The sequence below is a fragment of the Daktulosphaira vitifoliae genome, unplaced genomic scaffold, assembly GCF_025091365.1.
Source record: "Daktulosphaira vitifoliae isolate Bord-2020 unplaced genomic scaffold, ASM2509136v1 Scaffold_1, whole genome shotgun sequence".
Taxonomy (NCBI): Eukaryota; Metazoa; Arthropoda; class Insecta; order Hemiptera; family Phylloxeridae; genus Daktulosphaira; species Daktulosphaira vitifoliae.
The window spans coordinates 49,026,024-49,035,659 of NW_026099572.1; the positions used below are offsets into that span (position 1 = coordinate 49,026,024).

General features: G+C 25.4%; 1 protein-coding gene and 1 long non-coding RNA gene across 2 annotated transcripts in view; one reads left to right on the forward strand and one right to left on the reverse strand.

Annotated features, from left to right (window-relative positions):
* Positions 1 to 9,636, forward strand: part of LOC126896720 (dual 3',5'-cyclic-AMP and -GMP phosphodiesterase 11A-like) — a 73,080-nt gene that overhangs the window by 42,171 nt on the left and 21,273 nt on the right. The gene's annotated exons all lie outside the window — the stretch shown is intronic.
* The window catches only part of LOC126896748 (uncharacterized), a 3,166-nt gene continuing 1,705 nt past the window's right edge, over positions 8,176 to 9,636 (reverse strand). The window contains exons 2-3 of the long non-coding RNA XR_007701925.1: positions 8,502 to 8,522; positions 8,176 to 8,262 (exon numbers count right to left, since the gene is read on the reverse strand). This is a non-coding gene — a long non-coding RNA (uncharacterized LOC126896748). The remainder of the gene's footprint in view (positions 8,263 to 8,501; positions 8,523 to 9,636) is intronic.

Genomic DNA, 9,636 nt, shown 5'->3' on the forward strand with positions numbered 1-9,636 from the left:
TTTGTTCTATTATGAAATTATGAATAACATTTAACTGATAAAATTAAAAGTTAAATTAAATATCAGGTTATTTAAAAGTAAAGAGTTATTATTAAAAGTTAGTTGACATTTACTTGAAATTTTACATCAGATAGAAATTAAACACTAACTAGCATACCTTAAACATTTTAAAACATTATATTCGACTTTATTTTTCTTAAATTGATAATACGGTTATTGACTTTAAGCTTACTGCTAAGTTGACGGCATTTCTTGTTAAGTTTAAAAGGAATACGTTCATTTAAGTTTTAAAACGTACTTACGTCATTGAGACAGGAAATTCGCTGATCTATAGTTTTTCAAATAATATTAAAAATTGTTTACTCGATAATCATTGAGTGGGCGATACTCATAGATATTTCAAAAGTGACTACCTGTAAGTTTACTACATTTATTGAAGAAAAAAATATCGTCGAAGAGCAATTTAATTAATAACAAAATATTTTTTAACGGGAAGAATCTTTTAGTCAGTAAAAATGTTTATGAAATTTAATTGTAAGAAAATATATTAATTTTTTTAGGAACAACCAGAGCCGTCTATTTTTGTCAATGATTTTAAGAAGACGTGCTCAGATTTTCATTAATGATTTCTATTCGAAAATAGTAAAGTTTGTGTTTTTAGCTGAGTAATGTAATTTATAACTCGAGACTCTTCCAGAATTCATTCAGCAAATATATGTAATGGCAACAAGTTAAGTAGTAAAGATAGCTGTTTGGGTCTTCTAATATCAATTCTATGTTTTTATACATGTTATTTTTTTTCTTTCGACGTAGGCAATAATATTAAATTTTGTTTTGTTTTAAGGATTATGAATTTTAAATATTGAAATCGTTATGCCTTAATGAAATTTAATTCTGCTATTTAATGTTAAGGACAAGTCTATTTGATAGTAAAATAATTGGAAATAGTTGTGAAACGAATAAGGCCAAGTATTTTCAATTTAAATTGTTCAAATTCTACCTTTATGAATCGCGAAGCCATATTGCAAATAGCTTGAATATTTTTTACAGAAGCTATTACTTTAAATTTTTTATTTCAGTGTTTAAACAAATTTATCTTATATTTAAATGAAAAATATAAATAACAGAATTATTACACATATACCTAACGATCAAAGATAGTATTTTTTCTAACCGACATGTAGTAATGTAGCGTCTGGAATTCTATTCCATTACTCATAAACGGTCATTTTATCTGAAATTTATTTCTTGAATGGTTATTTTTTGTCAGGAATAACAATATGTGATATGACAACTACATTCTGCAAGTTATTCGTTGGTTCTATTGCACACAATAGAAAATGACTGCGAAAGATAAATTTTTAATGTCTGTTCAAGTATGTCTATAAATCGTCATGCTTGATAATATTTCTACTGTCACTTAATGTATATTTGAAACAGTATATTTAAGTGTAATCCGCTTAGTTCTGCGTCGAACAAAACACACATTTTTGTTTCATCCTTTTGAAACCAACTTAATTAATGAAGTTGCTATGCCTTTTTACCAAGTAAAATAAACAAAATTATCGCGAGATCAAGTGAAACAGTTATTAGTCAAAATATTAATTTGGGTCAAGAGTAATTTTTAGTTAGAATTATCTAGTCAGATGACCGGCTATCTTGAAGAAATAATAAATTAATTTATAAAATGCTAATTTTAATAGTTCATGATTTTGCATGACTCAAAATTAATGAAAATATAGTTATATTTAATATGAATTGACCTAGATATTTCAAGCTTCCGTTTAAATCTAAAAAAAAAAAAATTAACTGATAGCTTAAACAAATATTCAATTCACACGTGAACCTTATATTTTATATTGTAAATATAACATTTGAAATACACGTATTTTTCAGTTATGCGATGCAAATGTGGTCTTTTTAAATACATTATTCTCTTATCGTTGAACGTTTTTTAAACACATTGGTGAGCAATTCGAGTATAATAGAAAAATAAATAGTAGAGGTTTGATGTTTATTTAGATAATCATTTTTCCCCTTAGTTTATTGTTTGTTTTTAATTCTTAAGTATACTCTACTATTTGGTGGTATATATTTTTTATTTTATCATTGATTTTAAATAAAACAATATTTAGTTGAGAGTTAATTATATGTAAAAAATTTTATTAATTATAAACATTTTCACTTCTATAATATCAACAAACACAATTTAACCTTGAACTATGCCTGTGGTTTTAATTATATTTATTGCGTTGCAACAACAAAATGCTTATAGGAAATGCGATATCCTAACTTAAAAACATGCATAGTATCTTATTTCTGACTTGAATTTGTAGTTGTTGATTGAAATACTATCGTTTATTAATATATATAAATTTCAGAATACCAGAGCGCGTTTATTTTAATCAATTTAAAAATTATTCAATTGTTAACACACGATTGAAATATTTGTTTGAAATGAAAAGTAATATTGTTAGTTAAATTGAAGTTAGACTCATTTCTAACAATTTAGCTAAGAATACAAGTTCTATTTAAAGAGGAAATATAAACTATTATTGATAAGTCTTCCATTCGAATATTATTTTTTATATTTAAATAAAAATGTATTCAGGTAAAATTTCAGAGAGTGAAATTCATTTCAGTTGTAAATCAATGAATACATAGCTTGATTTACGTGTACATCACGTTTTTAGCCACAACAATGATCATTTAATAACATTAATAATATGAAATACCACTAGTAAATTAACTCTTAAATTTAATAGTAAAAATAATTTTTTTTAGTTAATTTGTAAAATTAGTAGCTTGAGGAAAATTATACATTACATGCAGTCATAATGTATGTAAAATTAATCCCATAGGGTTAACTTTAAAAATAAATATACACGTGCATTATATTACAAATAAATGTTAATTAAAGTATTAAACATTATTCTTCTCACGGAACAGTGGAATAATTATTGTACTCAGTGTAAGCGGTTTTGTTCTCGTATGAACGCTAATCGACTATGTACATTGAATAAATTATAAATAGGTATTTTTATAGGAGACATACCACAAGTAGCACAAATAATGTGTGTATTCTTTTGAAATTAAGTTTTTAAAGTTATTACACGAGAATAAATATCATATTTTAAAATTTAAAAATCATTGTCAATTACTCAGTTTGATGAAAAAACTGGCAGCAAGCTCTGCATGTATATAATATCATACAGAAAAAAACTCAATTTGGGCTTAACCATAAAGTCGAATTGGGCTTTACATAGTCGTATAGTGAATGTATAATTACTCCGATGATATTTTCACAGTCGTTATCATATATTTTGTGAAACAATACACTTTAAGTGTTCACATGCAGACATCAGAATATTTTAATTAAATTAGCGAGTTAAAAAAAAAACCTTAGAAATTGGAATTTAATATGAGCATTTGTATGCATAGACAAGTTGTGAAACGATAAGTTATGAGTGCTAAAAGGTTTTAGGAGACAAACGCATGATAACTGACGAGTATTCGAAAATTTATATTACGTATGAAATAATTTGAGAGATTTTATACTGAATATTTTTAAGTACACAATTGTTGGCTTTTTAAAGTAATACCTCACAAGACACTCTCAATAAACTGCTACTCGGTGCCCGCTAGTTTTACCGCGTGTAATTTCTTATATTTTTCGATGTCCATTATCACAGCAGTTCTGTGCGTCATATACGTTTTTATGTGCTACTACAGTTTTATGTACGTCTTTTAAACATAAAGAATTGCTATATAAATGAACTAGACAGTCTTACTGCACGTCATCAATCCTATAAATGAACGTAAAAATTTTTACTTGTCTTGTTGCAACACATTGAGTTTTAGTTCATAATATGAATGTGTTTTTGGTTTTAAATTATATTATAATTTTTATTTTTATTATAATTTGTAGCTAAAAAACAATAAAAAAATAAATAATACATAAATTAGATTTAATACTGAGATATTATTTTTGTGATGTATATTTTATAAGATACTCGCGATGTCAATTAAGGAATGTGAGTTATTATAATATATTAATTGTTATATTAAGTAATAGTACTTTTACTACAATTAATTGTTAATTTTTACATAAAAATAAAAATCAATAAAAATATGATAATGTACTCAGTTTAAAATACACTACATTGTTATAAAATATACATCACCCGAAATAATATAAAAGTAAATAATCGTACCAAACTACATAATAAATAAATAGTAATTAAAACGGGCGGATGGTTTTAAGATACGTTTGTCATTGTTGGGGATGTAAAAAATTCTGTATGCATAAACAAATTACAAACAAGTATAAATATGGCAGGTGGTATTGTAATACGCTTTTCATGTTGAGCGTTTAAGAAAAAACAGGGACACTTACAATAAATACATATAATAAAAAAATCTAGCAACGCGTGCACCAAAAATAATAACCTGGTTTAGCATTATATGTTATATATTAATAAATAATATATACATTACTAGTCCTAAAGAGCTTGGTTCAGCCGATGTTGTAATAGAGAAATAATTTTACGTAATAATTAGTAGCGAAAATATAACAAATAAAAAAATACATAAATAGTTGCAGCACATATAAAAAAAAAATACTGTTATGGACAAAAATTAGCATAACAGTTCTGACGATGACTAAATGTTGACAAAAATCATTATGCGTAATCCAATGATCCCATGGCAGATACATGGGCTTGCCTTTAAAAGTTAAGGTCAACAAATTTACAGTTGTCAGTGCCGAGTATTAATAAAAAATTAAAGTTTATCAACAAATGGCAATGTAATGTGATGTCAGTGCATATTGTCGTTCAAGACGTAAAGAGGATAGTGGAAATGACTTAAGGGTACACACAAGATCCGTCCATTGAACCAATTCCAAATGTACTAAACACAGATGACTATTTGGTCGTGACTAGAGATGATATACGATATAAGTTATAATATGATAATATACGCCGTCGCAAAATACAGTCGGTCGAATCAAAATACAATTTTGACAAATATACAAATATAATACAAAAAATAATAAATTAAGAGTAGGGGACCTATTTGTTGCGTTACAATCGAATTATCCTCATTACATTTAAAAATATATGGAGTATTTTATTCTAAAAATTTAAAATTCATATTTATAACTTATCAGGGAGTAAAAAATTAATACATGGAAGAGAGGATGAGTAATCACTAGGGATAAGTTTTTCAATTGTAATTTTTCCTTTTAGTTGATTAATATTTAAAATGTTTTCAAAAGTGAACGGTTTTTTTTTTTGTACAAAACTAATAGTAGTTGAACATTTGTTTATTATAATTAAAACTGTATGTTAATTAAGTGTTTTAAATTAAATTTTATGGAATAAATATAAATTTTGTGGCTTATATCTAAAAGCTGTTGTATCACAAAAATGTCAAAATCTCTTAACATTTTAACAAAGAAGGATGTTTGTTTTTGCGTGTTGAAAAATTATGATGTAATTTTACGGGAAGGTTTTATTTGATTCACCTCAAAATATCAATATCTTTAAGATGCCATTGAAATTTAAATTTTTTTCTTGCTTTCCTTGAAATATGCTAAAATTGAAATATCAACTTTTGGAAAATAACTACAGAATTGGTTTTCATATTAAATAATTTCTGTTAATTTACAATATTATTATGTAATTAAATACAAAAAAAGTATATTTTCACACGGTCCGGCGACACTTTGTGATACTTTAAGCTCCTCGACCGCGTCACGCCGTCGTAGTAAATAGAGCATTTGAACTTAATTCTTATTATATTAATTTTATCAAACTATAGGTAATAGTTTATAGTTGTTTAATGAAGGCCAAACTCATATATTAAACGAATAGAACTATTCAATAAAACGTGTCAATAAATTATGTAAAAAAATCCATAAAAATGAACTCAACGTTTATTTAGTTAATAAAATTTTAATTTTGTAATCTAAAAGTAAACATGATAAAATAAAAAAAAATGCATTGCTTTGTTAAAAGTAAAAATGTATGACGATAAAACAAAATCAAAAAGAGAATTACACTCACGGATTAAATAATATATGTATCATTTAAAGTTAACAAAATAAAACAATTTTACAAATCTATAATAATTGTTATAGGATTATAATTATTTTTATTTAATGTGAAATAATTAATATGTTTTGAATATTTGATTTAAAAATGTTTCAACTACTTATAACTTATGGTCTCAATTTATTTTCTCGTATTTATTATTCTTCTAATTTTATTTATTGAATTAATTGTATTACATATTTTTCTACTATGCAACCAATCAATTTTTATCATATTTTGTTCGAATAACGCGTAAAATATTTCATATTTTATTTGTTGGTAGACACTTGGACCTTTTCCTACTAAATTAAGCATTAAAATATTATTTTCAAAATCACGTGGATTGATATAACACATGTTTTTAAAACATCAAAAATGTAGGAAATCACTGATTCATCTGTTGATCTTATCAACGCACATAATATACACTTTAAATCATGCCCATCTTCTTCACATATAATTTTAGAATTTAAATTAAAAAAAAAACTATGATTCATATTTATACTGTATTTGGTTTAAAATTAACCTAATGAGTGATAAAAAAAGAAAACAATAAATTTTAACGTTATATTAATTTAAAACTAATTATTTATTCGTTAATGTATAATAATTAAAAAAAAAATTATCAATTTTTAATGGTCTTCTGAAATAATTTTCAACAAATCTAATAACTTTCGATCTATTGAATATTTTAAATTGCTTTTTTTTCAATTATTACTAATAATAATAATATACCTTAAGAATATAAAAAATAGCACTTAATTATTATGTTTTAATTTATTGAAATTTGTGATAAATGTTTAAAACAATAATTTTAAATTAATAATATTGTAAGAAAAATATCTTGAAGTTATAGGTATGTAAACTTTTTCCATGGAAATTATTGTTTCAATAACAGATTTAAATTTAGACGACAATAATTTCTATGGAAAACATTCATGACACAAAAATTATTTTCCTACTTAGATACACTAACTTTTGATATCGTAAAATAATCATCTATAAAACATTAAAAGACGATTTCTCTGCCAATTTTTTTTTCTTTAAATTTACACTACAAAATCCGAGCACAGTGAGAGGGGAACAGCATAGTTGAGATAGGTGTAGATGATATCTATAGATATACGATGATGACACGGTCCTGCGTCGCTTCATGTTACACGGAACTCTGCGACCCGTGCCACCTTTATCAGCCTACGCCCTACTATGTGTGTATATGGTAGTTTGACTGACTAACACCGCGTGCCATACGCCACAGTACAATGTCCAGCAAGTGCTGCACGTCCGACCGCGACTCGCCGCAAATATATGTGGAAGTCATCTTAGTAACACCTCCTTGTTAACTTTGTATCTCGAGCACAAAAACGTCCCAAATCACCCCTTTTGTGGCGTACAGTGAATTTTGAACGACCAACACCGTTCCCTCACTCGATCTCGAAAATTATTCATTGTGAAAGTTATTTTAACTATTTGTTGTGTTTTTTGCGCGATTTTGTTTGTGTAAATAAACTTTTATAGTAGCCAGACTTTTATAGTAGTGTAATTTTTAGAATATTTGATTAATTTTTAAAATTCAGAGGTTTTTTCAAACTCTTATAGCTGATAGGTTTAAATACATTAAGTTTGAATTCGTATAGATTAACAAAATTTTTCCAGTGAAAGTTCAGAATAATAATGGACAGACAGGAAAAAAATACATCATGTTAAAACCAATACATTATCAGTTTTACATCAAATTTAAAAATTACTATCTTGATATTTTGTCTACATTTTTCACAAATATAAAAATATATATATTTTTTTCAATAAATTAAAATAAATAATATTTCTGATGATATTTTCATAGTCCAAAAGTATATAATAATAATTAAAAAGAAGAAGTAACGAAAAATATTTAAAAGATCAAAAGTTATTAGATATGATATAACATTATATACAATTCTATATACATTTGGATCTTATGTATTTTTACAATTCAAAAAAACTTTCCCAATACCATTTTATTTTTAACTATGTTTTAACAATAAACAAAATATTATCGAAAAATTTTTTATGCTTAAATTATTATTTAAAAAAACGTACCGACTATATGTTGAAGATAAGTTATAAATATTTTTTTCATAACTGTTCTTCGTCGTTCGACCTCAATTTAGGTAAATTGTATTACCTAAAATAAAGTATTGAATTATACAGAGTGTTCAGTAAGTCTGGAAACGGGTTTCTATTGTTCTCATTGTTTGTCACAATGAGAACAATAGAAACCCGTTTCCTGACTTACTGAACACCCTGTATAATAGTATGTACATTTTTTCGGATGTTATTTTCAGGATTTTAACTGATTATTTTTTCCTTATAATATGCATTCCATTTTATAATATCACGTTGTATAAAAACATGTATATTTACCCTTATTTTTCAAGAAACTGCCTAAAACAATATTATTTTATTGATCTTTCATTTAATGAATCATAGTATAAAAATTAAACTTCACACTTCCATTCAAAGATTTTTGTTGCAATATGATTTTTAGCATTTTAAAATAATCATTAGCATCTAATATATTAATCGAATTATAAAATTTAATAGTTATATTTGAAAATTGTTTTTGAATAAACAGCAATAAAATTAATTAAGGGTGTGGTGTGGTGCAGTTTTCATTTAGCTCTGTTCAGCTGTGCTGCTTGTTATTAGTTCCTAAACGGAAGACCATATCAACGAAACACACCTTATCCTCATACTGATGCCCACAGAAATAATGAGGTTGTGCAATGTCGACACCCAGTAAAAATCCTTTCAAAACAATTTTAAAGTAGAACCGACCCCAAAAAGTTGGGCTATGAAGATGATGGTGAGACAGCAGTAAAACTGACGAAGTGAATTAAATACTTTCTTATAGCATAATGTTAAAAACTATTTTAAAAAAATTGTGATATCATACTCGTAATTAGTAAAAATAAGGATTACATTTTTTGTTAATTTTCAGTATTTATATCTATTTGTTAATATAAATCATAACTAAATTTAAAAAAAACTGAAGAATATATCAATTGGCTTATTAAACGATGTTATTATTTTTTTATATAAAATGAATCATTTATTACTTCCATAGAATTTAATAGATTTTAAATCTGGTAAAATAATAAACAATTGTTGATTAATAATTTTATAATTCAACAACATAAATACAAAGAATACTTTAAATATTTAATGTTTTTTAGCCATTAAATTTCGTTGACTCCAAATCAATATAAAAAATAAAACGGTAGCACAGTGGGGTCGTGGCATAGTGGAGACATTGCATAGTAGGGTCCAGTATAGATTTAATCTGACAGTGATTAAAATCACTATCATAAGAAACGCTTCGATGCAAATCTGTAGATAGTGTTTAATTTTAAAAAATTGATGGATAATTGCAAAAGCAACATCAACTTCTATTAAAATAAAATACAAAACCCATAATTATCATACAAAAATAGTATATTTTTCAATATGGTAGCCATTTGCGTATAGAAGATAGATCGTCGGGACAAATTTTTTTTTT